At 41.3% G+C, this 24,035-nt stretch overlaps 1 long non-coding RNA gene across 1 annotated transcript in view; it reads right to left on the bottom strand.

Annotated features, from left to right (window-relative positions):
• Positions 1–11,775: 11,775 nt before the first annotated feature.
• Positions 11,776–24,035, bottom strand: part of LOC309656969 — a 50,969-nt gene continuing 38,709 nt past the window's right edge. Inside the window, exon 2 of the long non-coding RNA XR_014261640.1 lies at positions 11,776–12,008. This is a non-coding gene — a long non-coding RNA (uncharacterized lncRNA). The remainder of the gene's footprint in view (positions 12,009–24,035) is intronic.

The raw sequence follows: 24,035 nt of genomic DNA, 5'->3' as shown, positions 1-24,035 counted from the left end.
AGACATTTCTCCAAAGAAGATATACAGGTTGCCAACAAACACATGAAAGGATGCTGAGCATCACTAATCATTAGAGAAATGCAAATCAAAACTACAGTGAGGTATCACCTCACTCCAATCAGAATGGCCATCATAAAAATATCTACAAACAATAAATGCTGGAGAGGCATTTATTGGAGAAAAGGGAACCCTCTTGCACTGTTGGTGGGAATGTAAATTGATATAGCCACTAGGGAGAACGGTATGGAGGTTCCTTAAAAACTAAAAATAGAACTACCATAGGACCCAGCAATCCCACTACTGGATATTTACCCTGAGAAAACCATAATTCAAAAAGAGTCATGTACCACCATGTTCATTGTAGCTCTATTTACAATAACCAGGACATGGAAGCAACCTAAGTGTCCATCGACAGATAAATAGATAAAGAAGACGTGGCACATATATACAATGGAATATTACTCAGCCATAAAAGGAAACGAAATTGAGTTATTTGTAGTGAGGTGGATGGATTTAGAGTCTGTCCTACAGAGTGAAGTAATTCAGAAAGAGAAAAAGAAATACCGTATGCTAACACATATATATGGAATCTAAAAAAAAAAGTTTATGAAGAACCTAGGGGCAGGAAAGGATTAAGGACACAGACGTAGAGAAAGGGCTTGAGGACATGGGGAGGGGGAAGGGTAAGCTGGGACAAAGTGAGAGAGTGGCATGGACATATATACACTACCAAATGTAAAATCGATAGCTACTGGGAAGCAGCCACATAGCACAGGGAGATCAGCTCAGTGCTTTGTGACCACCGAAAGGGGTGGGATAAGGGGGTGAAAGTGAGGTGCAAGAGGGAGGGGATATGATGTTATATGTATATGTATAGCTGATTCACTTTTTTATAAAGCAGAAACTAACACACAATTGTAAAGCAATTATACTCCAATAAAGATGTAAAAGAAAAAAAAAGAAAGCCCATAGATAAATCTACACACCTATGGTCCACTAATCTATGACAAAGGAGGCAAGGATATACAATGGAGAAAAGACAGTCTCTTCAATAAGTGGTGCTGGGAAAAAATGGACAGCTACATGTCAAAAAATGAAATTAGAACACTCCCTAACACCATACACAAAAATAAACTCAAAATGGATTAGAGACCGAAATGTAAGACCGGACACTATAAAACTCTTAGAGGAAAACATAGGAAGAATACTCTTTGACATAAATCACAGCAAGATCTTTTTTGATCCACCTCCTAGAGTAAAGGAATAAAAAACAAAAATAAACAAATGGGACCAAATGAAATTTAAAAGCTTTTGCAAAGCAAAGGAAACTACAAACAAGACGAAAAGACAACCCTCAGAATGGGAGAAAATATTTGGAAACGAATCAATGGACAAAGGATTAATCTCCAATATATATAAACAGCTTATGCAGCTCAACAGTAAAGAAAAAAAAAACCAAACAACCCAATCCAAAAATGGGCAGATGACCTAAATAGATATTTCTCCCAAGAAAACATACAGATGGCCAAGAAGCACATGAAAAGCTGCTCAACATCACTAATTATTAGAGAAATATAAACCAAAACTACAATGAGGTAGCACCTCACACCAGTTAGAATTGGCATCATCAGAAAATCTACAAACAACAAATGCTGCAGAGGGTGTGGAGAAAAGGGAACCCTCCTGCACTATTTGTGGGAATGTAAATTGATACAATCACTATGGAGAACAGTATGGAGGTTCCTTAAAAAACTAAAAATAGAATTACCATATGACCCAGCAATCCCACTACTGGGCATATAAACAGAGAAAACCATAATTCAAAAAGACACATTCACCACAATGTTCATTGCAGCACTATTTACAATAGCCAGGTCATGGAAGCAAACTAAATGCCCATAGACAGACGAATGGATAAAGATGTGGTACATATATACAATGGAATATTACTCAGCCATAAAGGGGAATGAAATTGAGTCATTTGCAGAGACGTGGATAGATCTAGAGACTGTCATACAGAGTGAAGTAAATCAGAAAGAGAAAAACAAATATCGTATATTCACACATACATGTGGAACCTAGAAAAATGGTACAGATGAACCAGCTTGCAAGGCAGAAATAGACACAAATGTAGAGAACAAATGTATGGACACCAATGGGGAAAAGTGGCAGGGTGGTGGTGGTGGTGGGATGAATTGGGAGACTGGGATTGACATATATACACTTATGTGTATAAAATAGATAACCAATAAGAACCTGCTGTATAAAAAAATAAATAAAATTAAATTTTAAAATTTTAAAAATAAATAATATAAAAAAACAGAAAAAGATTTCTTTCCTTCCCATAGACGTATTTATATGAATGAATTATTTCCATGCTTATATCTATAAATACAAAAAGAGGAATAAAACCTACCTTGAACCAAAAAAGAAAAAAAGAAAAAAAACAGAACCCGCTAATCAGACAGAGGAAAACCCTATCAGGGCACTTGCTCCAGTGGTAAACAATTCTGAAGTTGGTCAGAGGTGGGGAATTATCTCACATGCAGCCAGCAGCCCTCCCGCAATGAGCGTTGTCATTGCAAAGCTCGGGGACCGTGAGGAGGCGTCTCTGAGTAAACGTGACCTGAGCCCCATGCCAGCTGCTGCTGAACTTTTTCCACCCTTCCCAGGTAAAACACCTGAATGTGTGCAAGGACTTGAAAGCCTAGAGGAAGGGCCTTGGAGCCACACCAGCGACAGCACGCAGGCTGACTTGGTGCCTGCAAGACAGGTAGGATGGTCCTGGCACCGGGTGCTCTTCTGGAAGCTTTCCATTTCCCTACCTGAGGTACCCGTCCTGTCCTGGCCCCCACTGCTTTTTTCCTTCCTCACCGCTGCCCGGGGAGAAATTGCAACGGCAGATATGGGTGACACACCCTCTTCTTTAGCAGGTGGCAGCCCGGCAACCCCTGCAGAAAGTCCAGCAGAGCCCCACTCAAACCGGGCCACCCACAGAGCCGTGGACCCTACTCCCTCCCACCAGCCCAGCCCCGAGACTGCTGACGGGGCAGAGAATATGGCGTCAGGTACAGCTGCAGGTACTCTTGCTGCCTGGAGGGGTGTTTATATTGACCTCAACCCAGGCACACCTGGGGAGGGCTGGCCAGCCGGGTCAGGCTGCCCAGGTCAGCCAATCCTGGCCCCTCAGGGGCTCATAGTTGCAGAAAATTGGACTTGCTGAACCGGCCAGCTCCAAGGAACAGGTGTAGGGTCCTGAGAGTCAGGAATGACAAGGGGCTGCAGCCCTGGCTTGTTTTCTAATCATTTTATCTGGTCCATGAGTGGGAGACGACTTCAAGAAGACCCTCTCCTAATGAGAGGAACCCAGGAGTCAGGGAGAGGAGGGGTGGTGGGTGAAGACAGAGGCTTGGTGCCCTGGCTGCAGTGGAAGTCTCTGGAAGACCAGGCGGAAGGAGGTCGCACAGAGTGAAGCCCAGGGTCACAGACCTGTTGGAGCTGCTGTTTGTTAGTTCAAGTCCTGCTCTGTGTCAGCTCTGACTGACAGGTGAGCTGGGAGTGCTCTGCGATGAGGGCTATGTGCACGGTTCCTATATGCCCAGCCCTGCCGGGGTACCTGCCCAGGGGAGCTCCATATCCTGGGAGGGCCCTGACCACGAGAGCCCCGTGGGCTGCTGGGTACCTGCCCAGGGGAGCTCCATATCCTGGGAGGGCCCTGACCACGAGAGCCCCATGGGCTGCTGGGTACCTGCCCAGGTGAACTCCATATCTTGGGAGGATCCTGACCACGAGAGCCCCGTGGGCTGCTGGGTACCTGGTAAAGGACGTCAGCACAGTCAGTGAAGTCACTGAGGATATACATCCAGTAGTTCCTAATTCCTATACCCTGCTGGTCATTCTACCATCCACCAGGACATGCTATTCTGTATTAGACTTCAATGATGCCTTCTTCTGTATTCCATTAGTCCCAGAGTCACAAGAAATTTTGGCTTGTGAGTGGCAGGACTCAACATACAACAAAAACAATACTGCTGGGCCGTCCTGCCCCAAGTGTTCAAATATTCCCACACCATCTTTGGGGAAACTGTAGCAAAAACCTAAAATTCTACCTCTGGAGAAGGGAACCCTCCTTCAATATGCAGATGACATTCTGATCGCCAGCCCTACTAAGGAGGCCTCTGAACTACCTAGCCAATAAAGGATAGAAAGTGTCCAAGCAAAAAGTTCAAATATCACAGACTAAGGTGACCTGCCTGGGCTTCATTCTCACAGAAGGTCGGCAAATCCCATCCCAGGAAAGGGAAGAAGCCATTTGCAGCCTTACCCCTTCTAAAACTAGAAGACAGCTTAGGGGTTCCTGGGGAGGCCGTGGTTTGCTGCATCTGGATCCCTAACTACAGTCTAATAGCTGGACCTCTATATCAAACACTGAAAGGAAAAGATGATGATCCTTTTGAATAGAATCCAGAAGCGGCCTTTCAAGAATGGAAAGAGCAGTTAATTCAGACCCTGGCCCTGGACCTCCCTAATTTAGCTAAACCCTTTGACCTCTACATTCCCGGTCGAAGGTGGATCACCCTTGGAGTATTAGTGCAAAAACTGGGACCACTTGAAATGGAACAACGTAAGAATGCCCTCCAGGTAGGAGAAACTATGGTCACCAAGGGCTTGGCCAGCCGCCCCATCTGGCCAGGATACTGGGGGTATTTAAAAACCTGGAAATCAGCAGCCCACAAGGCCAGCTCCCTCCTAAGGGAAAAGGACCCCACTTGGTGATCCTAACCACCCACCATGCCCTGAAGTTGCAGGTATCGCTCCGTGGGCACACTGACCTCGAGTGCGGAGGCCCTCCAACTCCAACCTCCAGAGAGACAACCTGGGGCAACGGGCCCCCATGACGACTCTTGTGACCATCACTTGACCTGCAGCTTCTCTCAGAAAACAACAAGAGGGTGCCCCAAAAGAGCAGACTACTGCTTGCAGGACTTACTGCACCCAGAGGGGAGATAATAAGCTTGGAGGGGGAACCGTATATAACACTGTCACCATAGAAAAGCCTACAGACACCGCGGTGACGGTGGCCAATGAGACGGGCTGGACTTCTAGCTACTTCAAAAGGCCGTTGACTCAGTGGCCGTCATGGTCCTGGATCATCACCGGCCCTGGACTGTCTGGGAGTTAACCAGGCAGGGCTCTGACACCTGGTGCTGTTTGTACGTTAATTCAGTGGCCTAACTGAAGAAAGTGCAGACTACTGGTCAGAGCATCTAGGCTGGCAGAAACCGTCAGCCTAAGGTGGCCGAACAAATGTGGGGAGGGGTAAAACCGGCCCTCCCAGCGTCTCTGCGCATATTTTTCCTGGACCCTTAAAGGTCATTAGAATCTATAAAACTTCAAATGCTGGTGCTCAGGCGGACGAGCAGTGAGGGAGGAGGCCTGGGGACAATCAACATCACCTGGAGGCTGCTGGGGAGAAGTTCTGCCCCCACCCCCCAGGTAGGAGGACACCCAAGTCAGCACGAAGCATTTACAGAACAGGGGTCTGCACCTTCAGGCCCCCCAAGAATGAGGAATGGGAGTAAAGGAAGAGGAGGGGTTTGTCACTGGCAAAGCCCATTAAAAATTCCTGGGAGAGAAATATAGAATCTGGGCAATAAAATAAAGTCTAACCTTTTTTTCCTTTGTGCTTTGTCTAATTTCACTTGCTCCTAGGGTTCCGCATGCAGAGGCCTCACACAAGGCACTTCAGACCCGATTTCCTAGTGCAAAATGGCTGGGCCGACACCTCAGCTCGCAGGCTCTGTGCAGACTCTGCGACATAGAGCCTGAGCTCCAGCCAACCCGGCCCTCGAGAGCTCCGCCGCCTCCCTCCCGCTGATGCTGACGGGATCCCTACACAGCAGCCTGGCCCACAGCCCGCGGGGGAGCGCACACTCTCAGCCCTCCATTCTCTGATCAAAATATAAAGTTTTCCTTTGCTTCTGAATCAAACTCAGTCTCGTTCTGTTAGCTCCAATGACACTGGGCAGGGGGACACTTGGTGGAGCCCACACTGGGGGATCAGTAACAGAAATTGACAACATTGTAACTTCAATAAACAGGTGTGTGAGCCAAACTGTAATTAACATAGAGCAGTGTATAAGGCTCGTGTAAAATAAGATGTATCTAACACTTACATTTGATATTTCCATCACTTTATTATAAGCAAGTTCAGTGGAGGGGTTTGTCTTATTTGTCAGGTCAACATTAGAGAAATGAAGTGATTTCTTTCCAAGGATGTACATCTGATAATCTTGGCTGAAGCTTCAATCTTGTTTTGAATGCTTTTCCATTGAAAATGATACCTCTCTTTCAGCTCCCCCATTTCTGAGAAGTATAAAATCTTATAATTTATTATTACCAAAGGGGAGAGGTGGGAGGAGAGATAAATTAGCAGTTTGGGATTAACACATACACACTGCTATGTATAAAATAGATCATCAACAAGTAACTACTGTATAGCACAGGGAACTACACTAAATATTTTGTAATAACCTGTAAGGGGAAATAATCTGAAAAACAATAGATATCTATATCGACATCATCTATCAATGACAGATAAAATGTAACCTAAGGGAATCCGTTGGTGAGCGCTTCTGACCCTGAAGACTCCATCTAAAGTTCGGACTCTGCCTACTGCCCAAGGCACTTAATGAACATACATGTACCCGTAGCTTAAAAATTCCCTAGTCTGGGGTTCGGGGAGACACTGATTTGGAAAAATCCCTCGTGTTCTCCTTACATGCACAGGACCCTTCCTACAGCTAAAGCATGCCTGTGACATCCAGAAGATGGTACACCGTTTGATTGGGCAGAGTTTGGAAAAGGCACCACACCTCCTCATCTCCTGGTAGTCGGGTTCACCTCTCCAGCCTCTTTCCTAACAATCTCCCTACATGGGGATGTCAACACCTCCAACATCCTGTTGTGCACAGATTGGAATTTGTCCAGAGGATGAAGCGGAAGGAGAAGAAACAAGGAGAGACAAGCCCTAGGTGTTTGGACAGGCATATGCAACTCTAATTTCCAATCAGGAAAACGAATTGACCAAAGGCGAAGACTGCCCACGAAAACAGAATAGGGCTTCAGGAAATCCCACTGTTTTGTGGCCAGTTCCAAAAACACAAGTTGAAAAATGGAACTCATAGGCAATAAAATTCACCAAACTGCAAAGTTGTAAATATCTATGGTCGAAAACTGTCTTGAGGTAAGTCACCGAAAAGGACTTGTAGCAAGGGAGAATTGTATGAAAGGGATTTGAAGAGGTAGAAAGGACTCGCCATTCAAGCACATGAAAATCGAAAACGATGCAGTTGGTCAAAAAGGGCCAAGGAGTTGTTTCTGAATATATTCAAGAAAAGGGCATACGCCCTTTTTAGCTAACCAAACAGGTGGGCATTGCAAATCAGCACTACAAGAGGTATCACTTCAAATCAGTCGGAAGGTCCATCCTCATAACGTGTAAAAACAAGGAAAGGGAGAGGAGAAAACGGAGCCCTGTGAGGCTGATAGTGGAAATGTAAATTGAAAACGGCCACTCTGAAGAAGTGTATGGTGTTTCCTAAAACATCTAAAAAACAGAGCTACAGAGCATACGGCACATCCACTAATGGGCTTATATCTTGGGAAAACCAAACATCGACAGGACACAGGCACCCCAAAGTTTAGGACTGCTCTGTTTACAAGAACCTCGAATTCGGTACACCTTAAATATCCCAGGAAAGAGAAAAATGGATGAAAAAGCTGTGGTAAATATGTACAATGGAATATCACTGAGCTATGATATCAATGTAATAAGGGTAGTAGCAGCATAATGAGTGGATTTAGGGACGATGGTACTAAGTGAAATAAGTAACACAGAAAAAGAATCTTATCACAAGATATCACTTAGAAAGGGAAGGTAAAAATCGCTACACGTGAACTGAATTACAAAACAGAACACAGTCACACATTTAGAAAACACACTTATGGCTGCTTAAGGGGAAAGAAGAGGTGGGGTGATGCACAAGAAAAGTGTTTGAAATTAGCACAGACACCCTTCCGTAAACCAAATAAGCAATACATAAGATCTACTCATTGCTCAATGAACTGGACTCAACACAATCTATTCACTGCAGGAGACCATATCTGACTAGTAAGAATCTTAAAAAGTATTTATTGATGTCTCTCTGTAAGTGAATCAAGTGAGTGTAAAGCGGAATAAACACAGCAGAGAAAATCAGCTAAAGCCCATTATAAAAATAAATTACAAAAAAAAGACAGTGAAAGAGAGAGAAATTCTTACAAAATTCGTTCAGAGGATGTGATGGAAATTGGATTGAGCACATCTGGACCCCAGCTGGATGACACATCAGGCTGGACACTCTTGGGGCTGAGAGGATTCTTGAGATTGGGTGAACAAATGCAGACCCTTGACAGTAATACTACATTGTATCCATTCCATGGGTCCCAAACCTCTAGGTTCAAGGTAATTTTCCTACATTTAAAAGAAGCATGGGAAACCTAGAGGATGTTACACCGTGTGATCGGGAAAGGTTTCTCAAACGCACCTCATTTCTGATCTGCTGGTGTTCAGGTTCGCCATTCGAGCCGCTTCACTAACAATCTCCCCACCTGGAGAATCAGCACCAATAACCCTCTGTTTCGTACCATTTGCAATTTTCCGGAGGATGAAAGGAAGAAGGGGAACCAATGAGAGACTAGGTCTAGGTGTTTGGAAAGTCATATGTCACTTTACTTTCCAATCAGGAAAAGAATTAACCAAAGGCTCAGCCTGACCCCCGGAACCAGAGTAGGGACTGAAGCAATCCTGCGGCTTTGCAGCCAGCTCCCAAAAAAACCGAGTTGAAAAATGGAGCTCAGGGGAAATGCAACTCACAAACCTGCAGTGTTATAAATGATAACTATCGTCCCAAAATATATTGAGGTAAGACAATGGAGAGGATTTGAAAGCAAGGCAGAATTGCAGGAAACAGTTTTCGAGAGGTAGATTGGAAATGCCTTTAAAGCACAGGAAAAGCGGCAAAACGTCGACTATGATGCAGTTGGCCAAAAAGGGCGTATGCGTTTTTTCCTGAATATATTCAGGAAAAAACGCATACGCCCTTTTTGGCCAACCAAACAAGCGGGCAAGGCAAATCAGCACTACAAAGAAGTCTCAAGTCACATCGGTCAAAAGGGCCATCCTGAAAATGTGGGAAAACCAGAAATGCAGGACAGGCCATGGAGACATGGGAGCCTTTTTACACCGAAGGGCGGGATGTAAACTGCCAACGGCCACTCTGGAGAAGTGTATGGTGTTTCCTAAAACATCTAAAAAACAGAGCTACAAAGCATACGGCACTTCCACTCATGGGCTTATATCTTAGGAAAAGCAAACATCGACAGGACACAGGCACCCCAAAGTTTAGATCTGCTCTGTTTACAGGAAATTCGACTTCGGTACACCTTAAATATCCCAGGAAAGAGAAAAATGGATAAAGAAGCTGTGGTAGTTATGTACAATGGAATATCACTCAGCCATGAAATCAATGTCATAAGGCTAGTAACAACATAATGAGTGGATTTAGGTACGATGATTATAAGTGAAATAAGTCACACAGAAAAAGACACTTATCATAAGATATCACTTAGAGAGGGAAAGTAAAAATGGCTACACGTGAACTGAATTACAAAACAGAACAGAGTCACACATTTAGAAAACACACTTATGGCTGCTTAAGGGGAAAGAAGAGGTGGGCTGATGCATAAAACAAGAGTTTGAAATTAGCACAGACACCGTTCCATGAATCTAATATGCAATAGACAAGATCTACATATTGCTCAATGAACTGTACTCAACACTCTCTATTCACTGCAGAAGAATATATCGGACTAGTAAGCATCTTAAAAAGTATTTATTGATATCTTTCTGTAAGTGAATCAAGTGGGTGTAAAGCGGCATAAAAACAACAGTGAAAATCAGCTAAACCCCATTATAAAAGTAAATTTAAAAAAGAAAGATAGTGAAAAAGAAAGAAATTCTTATGAAATTCGTTCAGTGATGTGATGCAACTTGGATTGAGCACATCTAGAACCCAGCAGAATGAGACATAAGGCTGGACACTCTTGGGGCTGAGAGGATTCTTGAGGTTGGGTGAGCAAATGCAGACCATTTGAAGTAACACTGCATGGTATCCATTCCTTGGATCCCAAATCTCCAGGTTCAAGGGAATACTCCTACAGCTAAAACAAGTATGGGAAAACCAGAGGATGGTACACCGTGGGATCGGGAAATGTTTCTCAAACGCACTTCATTTCTGATCTGCTGGTGCTTGGGTTCGCCATTCCAGCCGCTTCACTACCAATCTTCCCACTTGGAGAATCTGCACCTATAACCCCCTGTTTCGTACCGTTTGCAATTTGTCCGGAGGATGAACGGGAAGAGGGGGAACGAATGAGATACTAGGTCTAGGTGTTTGGAAAGGCACATGTCACTCTAATATCCAATCTGGAAGAACCATTAAACAAAGGCTCAGCCTGACCTCCGGAACAAGAATAGGGACTGAAGCAATCCTGCGGGTTTGCAGCCAGCTCCCAAAAAACCGAGTTGAAAAATGGAGCTCAGGGGAAATACAACTCACAAACCTGCAGTGTTATAAATGATAACTATCGTCTCAAAATATATTGAGGTAAGGCAACGAACAGGATTTGAAAGCAAGGCAGAATTGCAGGAAACAGTTTTCAAGAGGTAGATTGGAAATGCCTTTAAAGCACATGAAAAGCGGCAAAACGTCGACTATGATGCAGTTGGCCAAAAAGGGCGTATGCGTTTTTTCCTGAATATATTCAGGAAAAAACGCATACGCCCTTTTTGGCCAACCAACCAATCCTGCAAGGCAAATCAGCACTACAAAGAAGTCTCACGTCGCATTGGTCAAAAGGGCCATCCTGAAAATGTGGGAAAACCAGAAATGCAGGACAGGCCATGGAGACATGGGAGCCTGGTTACCCTGATGGGTGGGATGTAAATTGCCAACTGCCACTCTGGAGAAGTGTATGGTGTTTCCTAAAACATCTAAAAAACAGAGCTACAGAGCATACGGCACTTCCACTCATGAGCTTATAATTTGGGAAAACCAAACATCGACAGGACACAGGCACCCCAAAGCTTAGGTCTGCTCTGTTTACAAGAACCTCGACTTCGGTACACCTTAAATATCCCAGGAAAGAGAAAAATGGATAAAGAAGCTGTGGTACTTATGTACAATGGAATATCGCTCAGCCATGAAATCAATGTCATAAGGCTAGTAGCAGCATAATGAGTGGTTTTAGGTACGATGATTCTAAGTGAAATAAGTCACACAGAAAAAGACACTTATCATAAGATATCACTTAGAGAGGGAAAGTAAAAATCGCTACATGTTAACTGAATTACAAAACAGAACAGAGTCACACATTTAGAAAACACACTTATGGCTGCTTAAGGGGAAAGGAGAGGTGGGGTGATGCATAAAACTAGAGTTTGAAATTAGCACAGACACCGTTCCACAAACCTAATATGCAATAGACAAGACCTACATATTGGTCAATGAACTGGACTCAACACTCTGTATTCACTACAGAAGAATATATCTGACTAGTAAGCATCTTAAAAAGTATTTATTGATATCTTTCTGTAAGTGAATCAAGTGGGTGTAAAGCGGCATAAACACAGCAGTGAAAATCAGCTAAACCCCATTATAAAAATAAATTACAAAAAAAAAGACAGTGAAAGAGAGAGAAATTCTTACAAAATTCGTTCAGGGGATGTGACGCAACTTGGACTGAGCACATCTAGACCCCAGCTGGATGGGTCATAAGGCTGGACACTCTTGGGGCTGAGAGGATTCTTGAGGTTGGGTGAGCAAATGCAGACCCTTTGAAGTAACACTGCATGGTATCCATTCCTTGGGTCCCAAATCTCCAGGTTCAAGGGAACATTACTACAGCTAAAACAAGTATGGGAAAACCAGAGGATGGTACACCGTGGGATCGGGAAATGTTTCTCAAACGCACCTCATTTCTGATCTGCTGGTGCTTGGGTTCTCCATTCCAGCCGCTTCACTAACAATCTTCCCAGTTGGAGAATCTACACCTGTAACCCCCTGTTTCGTACCATTTGCAATTTGTCCGGAGGATGAACGGGAAGAGGGGGAACCAATGAGATACTAGGTCTAGGTGTTTGGAAAGGTTCATATCACTCTAATTTCCAATCAGGAAGAACCATTAACCAAAGGCTCAGCCTGACCCCCGGAACCAGAATAGGGACTGAAGCAATCCTGCAGGTTGGCGGCCAGCTCCCAAAAAACCGAGTTGAAAAATGGAGCTCAGGGGAAATGCAACTCACAAACCTGCAGTGTTATAAATGATAACTATCGTCCCAAAATATATTGAGGTAAGGCAACGGAGAGGGTTTGAAAACAAGGCAGAATTTCAGTAAACAGTTTTCAAGAGGTAGATTACAAATGCCTTTAAAGCACATGAAAAGCGGCAAAATGTCGACTCTGATGCAGTTTGCCAAAAAGGGTGTATGCGTTTTTTCCTGAATATATTCAGGAAAAAACGTATACGCCCATTTTGGCCAAACAAACAAGCAGGCAAGGCAATTCAGCACTACAAACAAGTCTCACGTTGCATCGGTCAAAAGGGCCATCCTGAAAATGTGGAAACAGCAGAAATGCAGGACAGGCCATGGAGACACGGGAGCTTTGGTCCCTTGATGGGCAGGATGTAAATTGCCAACGGCCACTCTGGAGAAGTGTATGGTGTTTCTTAAACATCTAAAAAATAGAGCTACAGACAATACGGCACTTCCAGTCATTGGCTTATATCTTGGGAAAACCAAACATCAAGAGGACACAGGCACCCCAAAGTTTAGGTCTGCTCTGTTTACAAGAACCTCTACTCAGATACCACTTAAATATCCCAGGAAAGATAAAAATTGATAAAGAATTTGTGGTACTTATGTACAATGGAATATTACTCAGCCATTAAATCAATGAAATAAGACCAGTTGCAGCAACTCGTGGAGACTTAGGTACAATCATTCTACGTGAAATAATACACATAAAAAGAGACATATCATAAGGTATCATTTATAGATGGTATATCAAAATGGGTAGAAATGAACTAAATTACAAAACAGAAACAGAGTTACACATTTAGAAAACACACTTATGGCTGCTAAAGGAGAAAGGTGGGGCGGGGTGATGCATAAACCAAGAGGTTGAAAATAGCATAGATACGGTTCCGTAAACAAAAGAGGTAATAGACTGGACCTACTGTATAGCTCAAAGAGCTGGACTCAGCACACTGTTGTCAACAGAAAAGGATATATAAGACTGGTAAGAATCTGTAAAATAAGTTATTGATGTCTCTCTTTAAGTGAATCAAGTGGATAGATGTAGAGCACGAAGAAACACAGTATTAAAAATCAGCTATACCCCATTATAAAATTAAATATCAAGAACCAAAAAGGAAAAGACAGTGAGAGGGAGAGAACTTCTTACAAAATTTGTTCAAGGGCTGTGATGCAACCTGGACTGACCACATCTAGACACACAGCTGGATGGGACCTAAGGCTCTACACTCGTGGGGCTGAGGGGCTTGGTGAGGATGGGACACCAAATGCAGCCCTTTTAGAGTAATAGTGCCTGGTCCCCATTCCATGGGTCCCATATCTCCAGGCGCAAAGGACCCTTCCTACAGCTGAAACATGAATGGGACATCCATAGGATGGTACACCGTCTGTTCGGGAAGAGTCTGGAAAAGTCACCTCATCTCCACTTCTCCTGGTATTCGGGTTCCCCCTCCAGCTCCTTTCCTTAGAGTCTCCCCACTTTGGGAAGGCAGCACACTCAACAGCCGGTTTTGCACAGCTTGGAATTTTCCGGGTGAAGAAGGGGAATGGGGGGATGGGATGAGACACAAGCCCTAGATGCTTGGACAGGCATATGCTACTCTACTTTCCTAATCTGGAAGAATTTCCCTGTCCTTCAGGTGCCACAGAAACTGGAATGGGTCTCTAGAAATCCTGCCCCTTTGTGGCTGCTTCACTAAACAACAAGTTGAAAACTGGTGCTCAGGGGCACTGCAATTCACAAACATGCAGGGTTGTAATTGACACCTCTAATGGAGTCATTTCTTGAGCCAAGTATTCGTAAAGGACTTGTAAGCAAGGCAGAATTGTAGGAAAAGTATTTCAAGAGGTAGTTTGCACTTGCCATTAAAGCACATGCAAAGCTGCTGAACATCCCCAATGATGCAGTTTGCCAAAAAGGCCGTATGCGTTATTCCTTAATATATTCAGGAAAAACACTAATACTCCATTTTTGGCCAACAAAACAGGCGGGCAATGCAAATTAATACTACAAAGAGGTATCACTTCGCACCAGTCAGAATGGCCAACCTCACAAAGTGTAAAACCTGAAATGCAGGACAGGGCATGGAGAAAAGGGAACCCTGACAAGCTGATGGTGGGAATGTAAATTGCTAACAGCCACTCTGGAGAAATGGATGGTGATTCCTTAAAAATCTAAAAAAACAGATCTTCAGAGCATATGGCGCTTCCAGTCCTGGGCCTGTATCTTGGAAAAAACGTAAATTGACAGGAACCAGGCACTCCAAAATTTATGCAGCCCTGTTTACAAGAGCCTCTACTTGGAAGCTACCTAAATGTCCTTGGAAGGAAGAATGGATAAAGAAATTATGCTAGATATGTACAATGGAATATTACTCAGCCATGAAATGAATGAAATAAGGCCATTTGCAGCCACTCGGAAGGACCTAGATACATTCATACTAAGTGTCATAAATCAGAGAATGATAAATATCATATGATATTACTTATCGGTGGAATCTAAAAATTGATAAAAAACGTACTATCTTACAACACAGAAACAGAGTCCCAGACTTAGAACATAAACTTATGGTTACCAAACTGGAAAGGTGTGTTGGAGGCATAAATCATGAGGTTGGAGTCAGTATACACATATTTACAGAGAGAAAACTTGTAATCAACATGGACCTGCTGTAGAGCACTTGGAACTCTTCTCAACACCCTTTAGTAACCTCAATGGGAAAATAATTCTAAAAAGAATATATAGTCATCTCTGTATAAATGAATCATGTTGGTGTATATCAGAAACAAACACAACATGGTAAATCAACTATAGTCCATTATAAATTTGAAATTAAATTACAGAAAAGAAAAATGATTACTAAATTCGTTTAGTCGCGGTGAGTGTGCTAATGTCACATCCCTGGACACAGACCCAATTTGGTCCCAAGGCTGGACTGTTGTGGGCCTGAGGACCTCGGGAGTATATGCCAGCTAATTCGCCCCCCTTGAACGTGTACTACCTGGTCCCCTCTGCATGGGATCACAATCCCCAGATCTAAATGTGCCCTCATACTACTAAACCAACCCTCTGACACTCAAAAGATGGTGGACTCTCTGGGCTGGATGACATTTGGAAAATCACCTGGTCTCAGCATATCCTGGTGTTTGGCTTCCAACCTCCAGAGTCCTTCGTTAGGGTCATCCCACTCTGCAAGACAGCACCCTCAACAGGTGATTTTGCAGGGGTTTATACTTGTTCGGGGGATGAAGGGTAAGGGGGAAGAAGGAATAGGACAGAAGCCCTTACATGTTTGGTCAGGCACATTCCACTCCAATTCCAGGAACAGGACTTTCCCTACATCTACGGTGGTGTCAGCAACAAGAGAGGGACAGTAGAAATCCTGCCGCCTTCTGTTTCCCATAACAACAATTCTAAAACTGGACCTTATAGGCACTTCATATTCACAATGCCTGGGGAGCTGTAAATGACAACAGCCCTCATAAAATGTCTTGGGGTAGGTAATCGAAGTAGACTTCAAAACAAGTCAACCTTTCAATAACCCTTTTCCAAGGGGTAAATTTTACTCCCACTGTTTAAAAGAAGAAAAGCACATATGAAGATGCTCACCATTGCTTTATGTTAGACAAATGTAAATCAGATGTACAAAGAAGTATCACATGGACCCACTGAGAACAGCCATCATCACAATGTCTACAAACAAGAAATGCTTAAGAAGGTGTGGAAAAAGAGAAACCTACTACTTATTATTATTATTTTTTAATCTGCATTGGGTCTTCGTTGCTGCACGCGGCTTTTCCCTAGTTGCAACCAGCGGGGGCTACTCATCATTGTGGTATGCAGCCTTCTCTTTGAGGTGGCTTCTCTTGTTGTGGCACACAGGCTCTAGGCACACAGGCTTCAGTAGTTGTGGCTCATGGACTCTAGAGCGCAGACTGAGTAGTTGTGGCGCACGGGCTTAGTTGCTCTGCGACATATGGGATCTTCCCGGGCCAGGGCTCGAACCTGTGTCCCCTGCACTGGCAGGCGGATTCTTAACCACTGTGCCACCAATACTACGCTATTGGTGGCAATGCCAATTGGTAACGGCCACTATGGAGCACAGAATGGAGGTTACTAGAGTAAGGCGAGGCAGGAGGGATAAATTGGAAATTGGGATTGACATATACACACCACTATATATAAAAGAGATAACAGGTAAGGGCCTACTGTATAGCACAGGAAACTCTACTCAATACTCTGTAATGACCTGTATGGGAAAGGAATCCAAAAAGGATTGGATATATGTATAACTGATTCACTCTGCTGTGCAGCAGAAAGTAACACAACATTGTAAATCAACTCTATTCCAAAAAAATTGAAATTGAAATGAAATGAAGTCAAATAAAATAAAATAGAGCTACCAGATGATCCAGCAAGTTCACCCCTGTGTGCATATCTGGAGGAAAGCGTAAATTGAAAAGAAACATCTTCCCCAATGTTCACTGCAACACTATTTACAAAAGCGAAGAAATGGAAGCAACCAAAATGTCTATCAACATATGAATATAGGTAAAGAATATGTGGTACATATATATAATGGAATATGACTCAGCCATAAAATAGAAGAAAATAATACCAATTGCAGTAACATGGATGGACCGAGAGATGATTGTACTAAGTGAGGTAAGTCAGACAGCGTAAGACAAATATTGTATGATATCACTTCTAGGTGGAACCTAAAAATTGACACAAATGAACTAAATTACAAAAGAGAGACAGACTCACAGACTTGGAAAACAAACTTATGGTTACCAAAGGGGAAAGGTGGGGGGGGGTAGGGATAAATCAGGAACTTGGGGTAAACATACGAATACTACTATATATAACATAGATAAGCAACAAGGACCTACTGTAGAGCACAGGGAACTCTACTCAATATTTTGGGAATACCTTTACCAGAAAAGAATCTGAAAAAGAATGAATATATGCATATGTGTAACTGAATCACTTGCTGTGCAGCTGAAATGAACACAACATTGTAAATCAACTATACTCCAATAAAATTTAAATTAAAATAATAAAGAAAATCACCTATATTTCAAAAGAAAAAAAGAATTCCCATATATTTTTATGGCTTGATAGCTTACTTCTTTAGTGCTCAATATTGTCCCATTCCCAGAATATATTAATACTATATCATTTCTTTCACCTATTGGAGGACACCTTAGTTTCATTCACATTTTGGCAATATTGAGTTAGGTGCTATAAATATCCATATGCAGGTTTTTGTCTGGACGTATGTTTTAAACTTCTTTCAGTAAATATCCATGAGAACACTTGCTGGATTGTACAGTAAGGGAATGTTCAATATTATAGCAAGTGTCAAACAGACTGCCAAATAACTGTATTATTTTTCATTTCCACCAATAACAAATGACATTTCCTATTGTTCCACATCCCCTACAGAAATTGTTCTTGTCATTGTTCACATTTTAGCCATTCTAAGTGTTACATAGTGGTATGTAATTATATTTTTAATTTGCTTTTTCATGGCAGCATGTAATATGGATTATTCTTCTGTATACTTATATGCATAGTGTCTATTTTCTTTGGTGAGGTGTCCATAAAGTATATTGGTCCACATTTTATTTAGGCTGCTTTCATTTTTTTCTACCAAATCTGTATTTATTTTATTTATTTTCGTGCCTTATTGCATTAGCAAGGACTTGGAGTAAAATATGGGAAAGGAGTCATGAAAGGGGACATCCTTGCTTTTACCTGAACTTAGTGGAAATGCTTCATGTTTTTGACCACTAATCATGATGTAAGATAAAAGTTTCCTGTAGATCTTTGTTATCAACTTGAGAAAGCTCCAATCTATTTCTTTAACTGAGAGTTTTTATGAAGAAGGGGCGTTAGATGTTTTCAAAGGCCTTCTGAATCTATAGATATGTTAATGATTGTCTTTAGGGTGTTGATATGATGGATATAATTATTTGATTCTAGAATGTTGAACCAGCCTTGCGTACCTGGGATTATTCCCTCTCATTAGTGATATAAAATTCTCTCAAAATATTGTTGGATTCGATTTGTTAATATTTTGTTGAGGATTTTTGCATTGATGTTCCTGAGAGATATTGGTCAATTTTCTTTATTATTCGTATGTTCCTCTAAGTTTGGGTGTTGTGGATTTAGTGTCAGACATTCATTTGGGGAGATTCTCAGTCATTTTTAAAAAAAAATATTTTCTGTTCTTTGTTATCTTGATTCTCCTGCTATACCCATTACGTATAGGTCACAACATTTTTCATTGTTCCACAATTATTGATTACACTGTTCTGTTGATTTCTTTCCTGCCCATTTTCTCTTTTCTTTTGAGATTTAAAGGTTTCTCTTGATATGTCTTCAAGCTCACAGATATTTCTCCTCAGCCAGCTCTTTGACTGCTAAAACAAACTACGAGAGACATGGTATTTTATAAATAACATAATTATTTTCCCATAATTGCTGAGGCTGAAAATTTCAAGAACAAGTTATCAGGGGCTTCCCTGGTGGCGCAGTGCTTAAGAATCCGCCTACCAATGCAGGGGACACGGGTTCGAGCCCTGGTCCGGGAAGATCTCACATGCCATGGAACAACAAAGCCCGTGCACCACAAATACTGAGCCTGTGCTCTAGAGTACACAGGCCACAACTACTGAGCCTGTGTGCTACAACTACTGAAACCCGCACACTTAGAGCCTGTGCTCCACAACAAGAGAAGCCACCCAATGAGAAACCCGCGCCCCGCAACAAAGACCCAACGCAGCCAAAACATTAACTAATTAATTAATTAATTATTTTTTAAAAAAGAACATGTTGCCAGCTGACTTAGTGTCTGGTGAGGGACCAATTTCTGATTCATAATGTGGGTCTTCTGGCTCGGCAATGAAATCATGTAATGGGCATAAGATCTTCTGTGTGCTCCATTTATTAGGTCACTAATCCCATGTTTGAGGTCTCTGGCCTCATGACCTAATCACCTCCCAAAAGCCCCACCTCCTAATACCATCAACATGGGAGGTGGGTTTCAAAATTTTAAAATTAGAGGTACAAAATGTTTACACCATAACAGGGACCACAGAGTTAATTGATTTTTCCTTTCATATTAAAGGTTTGCACATTTATATTTATTATATAATCCCCAAACCTTTGAGTTTTTTTTTTAAGATTGTTTTCCCGTATAGGACAGTACAGACCATTGAGTAGAGTTCTCTGTGCTATAAAGCAGGTCCTTATCAATACTTATCTATTTTATATATAGTAGTGTGTATAAGTCAGTCCCAATCTCCCAATTTATCCCTTCCCCACTTATCCCCTGGTAACCATAAGTTTGTTTTCTATATCCATGACTCTATTTCTGTTGTGTAAATAAGTTCATTTGTACCTTTTTTTTAGATTCCTCATATAAGCAATATTATATAATATCTGTCTTTCTGTGTGACTTGCTTCACTCAGTATAACAATCTCTAGGTCCATCCATGTTGCTACAAAACTCTTAATTGTTAAGGATAACTCTCAATTTTTTCCAGTATCATCAGCAATTCTTTCTGGCAGACATGTGATAACACTTTTTAAACAGGGATATTGAGACCAAGGCTACTGACCTGCAGACAAACAAAACATCATTCATATAGTGAAAACTTTGCACATCAAAGGATGAAATCACTTGGTCTAAATCCCTTTGCACCCACTGCTGACAGAGGGCAGAGGAGTTTGACTCACTAATCTTCCTTATGTGCACTTCTTCTTAATGGGGTATTCCATCTAAAACTTATAAGAAGTGGGAATGCATCATGGAACACACCAGCCTCTACTACAGATTCTGAAGCATCAAAAAAAGAAAACAAACAAAAAAAATACATGATGAATCCATTCAAAGGGTTCTGTCCACATTGTTACAGTAGTTTCCCTCGAACTGTGAACCCTTTTCAAACCCTATCACTTGAACCTATTTTTATTTTTTTCAACAGAAATAATGTTAATCTGCAGTCACATGCTCCAGTAATATTACACTATCCCTTGTGCAAGTATGTAGGGATTTGAGGAGCTATGGGAGGCTATCATGAGAGGTTGCCTAGAGTAATTAGGACATTTCATTTAATGTTGGCTCTTCTCCCTAAGATGTCTGCTGCCCTCTTCTTTTTGTAGCTACTAGCATTGAAAAAGTGACCAAGATAAGGCCCTTCTCTTTTGTTGCCCATGAGTGCAGCTGTGATTAACCACACAGACATTGGTACTTCCAAAATCCCCTGAACCTACTGACCCTCTATGCATGGCATCACATAGGTAAGGATGGTGACGTGTATAGTTGTATAAAGCATGCTATAAAATTTTCGACTCTTCCCTTCCTCATAATTCCAAAGAATAGATTTCTTTGGATTTCTGCTTAATGCTGCTGGTGTTGGTACATAAGTTGAGGGAGGTATCAGGGCACACCAAAAGAGAGGGTAACTGCACAGAAAATACAAGCAGGTACATTTCTGTGTAGTTTCAAGCAGCTTATTTGCTATATCAACCATGGTGACATGTTGACCCTTCCTCTTTCTACTAGTAGTACAACAAACATAAAGGATATTTAGGCTGCTTGTTTTATCCCCACCTCTCACAATTGATCTGCATTCACATATAGGACAATGAAGGGCCCTTTCTACCATCTTCACCAATACTTGAGAACTGGAGAATGTCCAGATTTTTCCAGAGATTATTTTCATATTCCCCAATCAGGCCTATGAATGAATCTTACCTACTGTGTTTAATGAAGTCTTATCTCTAACGGCATCCCATCATCAACAAAATTGGAAAGAAATTTGAAGGGTCTTAGATTTTACCATATTTGAAATTCCAATATTTTAGCCTGACACGTTTTTGGAATTTAGAAAAAAATATTTTAAATGAGACAAAAAATCATTTTTATGACACAAAAAGACAGCAATAGTTTTATATTTTTATCTGTTCCACTTGCACACAGAAGTCTCACGGGGTTATGTAAAGCAGTCCTGTTGGGTGCTGTGCATGGTGCAAGTATGGATTAAAGCTTAGGAATCTTAAGCTTCGGTCACCTGAAACTCTTAAATTAGGATGCAAGCAATCCTGTCCAACATTTGAACAGAGCAAGACACTGTCTTTATTTTATTTGTCAGGTAATGAATCTGTCTTTTGCCCCAAGGAGAGAAACAACTGGCATCTTCAATCAATGTGTTATACAAAAATCTTTGAGCAGAGAGTGCAAGCAGAGGCTAATACAAGATGTGAAAAAAAAATGAGAGACCCTTGTGGCATTTTCTCCTAACCTATTGAAATCTCCCATTTAAAATGTGGGAATAATCAATCATCTGAGGAAAAAGGCCCGGGGAAGATTTTTGCTATTGTGGAATAATGGGATTGCTAAAGCTTTCAGGAGGCAAGAAGAATTAGTGAGAATGACCATGAGAAATCAGAGAAAAGTCAGATCCGTGGATAAAGTGATGTTTACCTCTGTGAATCAATGAGAAGTGGGAGCAAATGAAAGAAAGCTGAATGTAACATTTTCTGAATAAATGTAACCTTTCAGCTGTCATAGAAAAATTAATATTCACTATGATACAACACATTTAGTTTAGAAAGTTAACTTAAATTTAAAGCTTAATAATTAGATTTATTGAAGAAACGAAAATATATTTGTGGTTTAGAATAAATAATGTGTTCTGCTACAGATAAGAAGACTACATAAATAAATAGAAATACGACTAAATAAATAGGAAAATAAGAAATTAGATGTTATTAACATTAAAAACTGACACTCATCTAAAGAAAGAGAAGGAAAGACAGAAAGAGAGAAGAACTCATATCAAGCATATAATTAAAACTCCTAAATAAGAAGTCTTCAGATGTTAAAAAAAAGAAGTCTTCAATAAGAAGATAATGTAATAGCAAAAATGGGGGAAATATACCAAAAGATATTTCAAAAAGAGAGTACAGAATGTTAAGTAAACATATCAAAAGATGCTTGGCTTCTTAGTAGTCAATTAAATGCAAAAAAGTGATATCTGGAATTATCACTCACCAACCAGAAAGTTCAAATGAAAATGACAGGTATTATCAAGTTTGACAAGAATGTGTATAATCCTTGAATCTCATTCACTGCTGTTGAGGATGAAAAATCATACAAATGTTTTGAAAATATTTAGAAATATCTAAAACGATAAACACATGAAAGCTATGACTCGAAAATTTTACTACTACATGTATACTGAACAATAATTTATACACACACCACCAAAGCTCAAGTTCTAGAATTTATATACCAGTGCTATTCTCAATAGACACAAACTGAAAATCACTCATATTGTAATACACATTAGAATAAATTGATTAATAGTTAAATATTTACACTATGGAATCCTATGCAACAGTGACAATGCATGAGCACAACTACAGGCAACCATATAGGCATATTCACAAACAACATAAAATTAAAAAGCCCAATCCAAAAGTGATTTTACTGTGCCATAACATTTATATAAAATACAAAATACAGGTAAAGTTATCTTTTTGTTAGATACCAGAACAATATTAAACCTTAAGGGGAGTCACTACAATGGGACCAGGGGGCCTCTGAGTATCTGGCAATTTTCTGTGTCTTTGTCTAGAAGCTACGTATAGAATGTATTCAGATTCTGAATTTACTGAAATTTGTCATTTCCTTACAAACCATGCATGTTTTTAGTTGTTTTTTATACATAACAAAAAGGAAAAAAGATAGACTAGGGAAGGTAATTATATTAGCACTTTAATATCCATGCTTTACAAGGTGGAAGTGAAAGGTATTAAATACTTGACATTGTGATTACTTCTTAAAAGTAAGGTGAAAATTTGAGATTAATAAATAAGACATACTTCTTCATATATAATCCTCAAAGAGGAGGGGTAGAAAGGAGTATTATTTCTTTTCATTTAATACAGAATCGTTAAGATAGAAAGTAATGAAAACAGACTAGGTTTAAAAAAGAGCACACTGGACTTCCCTGGTGGCACAGTGGGTAAGAATTTGCCTGCCAGTGCATGGTACAGGGGTTCAATCCCTGGTCTGAGAAGATCCCACATGCCACAGAGCAACTAAGCCGGTGTGCCACAACTACTGAGCCTGCGCTCTAGAGCCTGCAAACAACAACTATTGAGCCTGCATGGCACAACTACTGAAGCCCACATACCTAGAGCCCATACTCCACAATAAGAGAAACCACCGCAAGGAGAAGCCCGTGCACCACAAGGATGAGTAACCCCTGCTTGACACAGCTAGACAAACGCTGTACAGCAACGAAGATGCAATGAAACCAAAAATAAATAAAATTAAATCTTTTCACTTCTGAGACAACTCACTCACGTGGCTGTAGGTAAGAGGCCTCAGTTCCTTGCCACATGGATCTCTCCTTAGGGCTGCTTGAATGTCCTCATGACATGGCAGCTGGCTTACCCCAGGATGAGTGATTTGGCAGAAACCAAAACAGAAGCTGCAATGTCTTTTATAACTTTGGAAGCTGCACTTTGTCATTTCTGCAATGTCTTATTAGTTAAATAGTCAGCCCTTTTCAAGTGCGAGGAGCCACACAGGTG

Source organism: Balaenoptera physalus (assembly GCF_965194825.1).
Source record: "Balaenoptera physalus genome assembly, chromosome: 3".
Lineage (NCBI taxonomy): Eukaryota > Metazoa > Chordata > Mammalia > Artiodactyla > Balaenopteridae > Balaenoptera > Balaenoptera physalus.
Note: the sequence above shows the minus strand (reverse complement) of the source record. Positions and strands in the feature narration are given on the sequence as shown.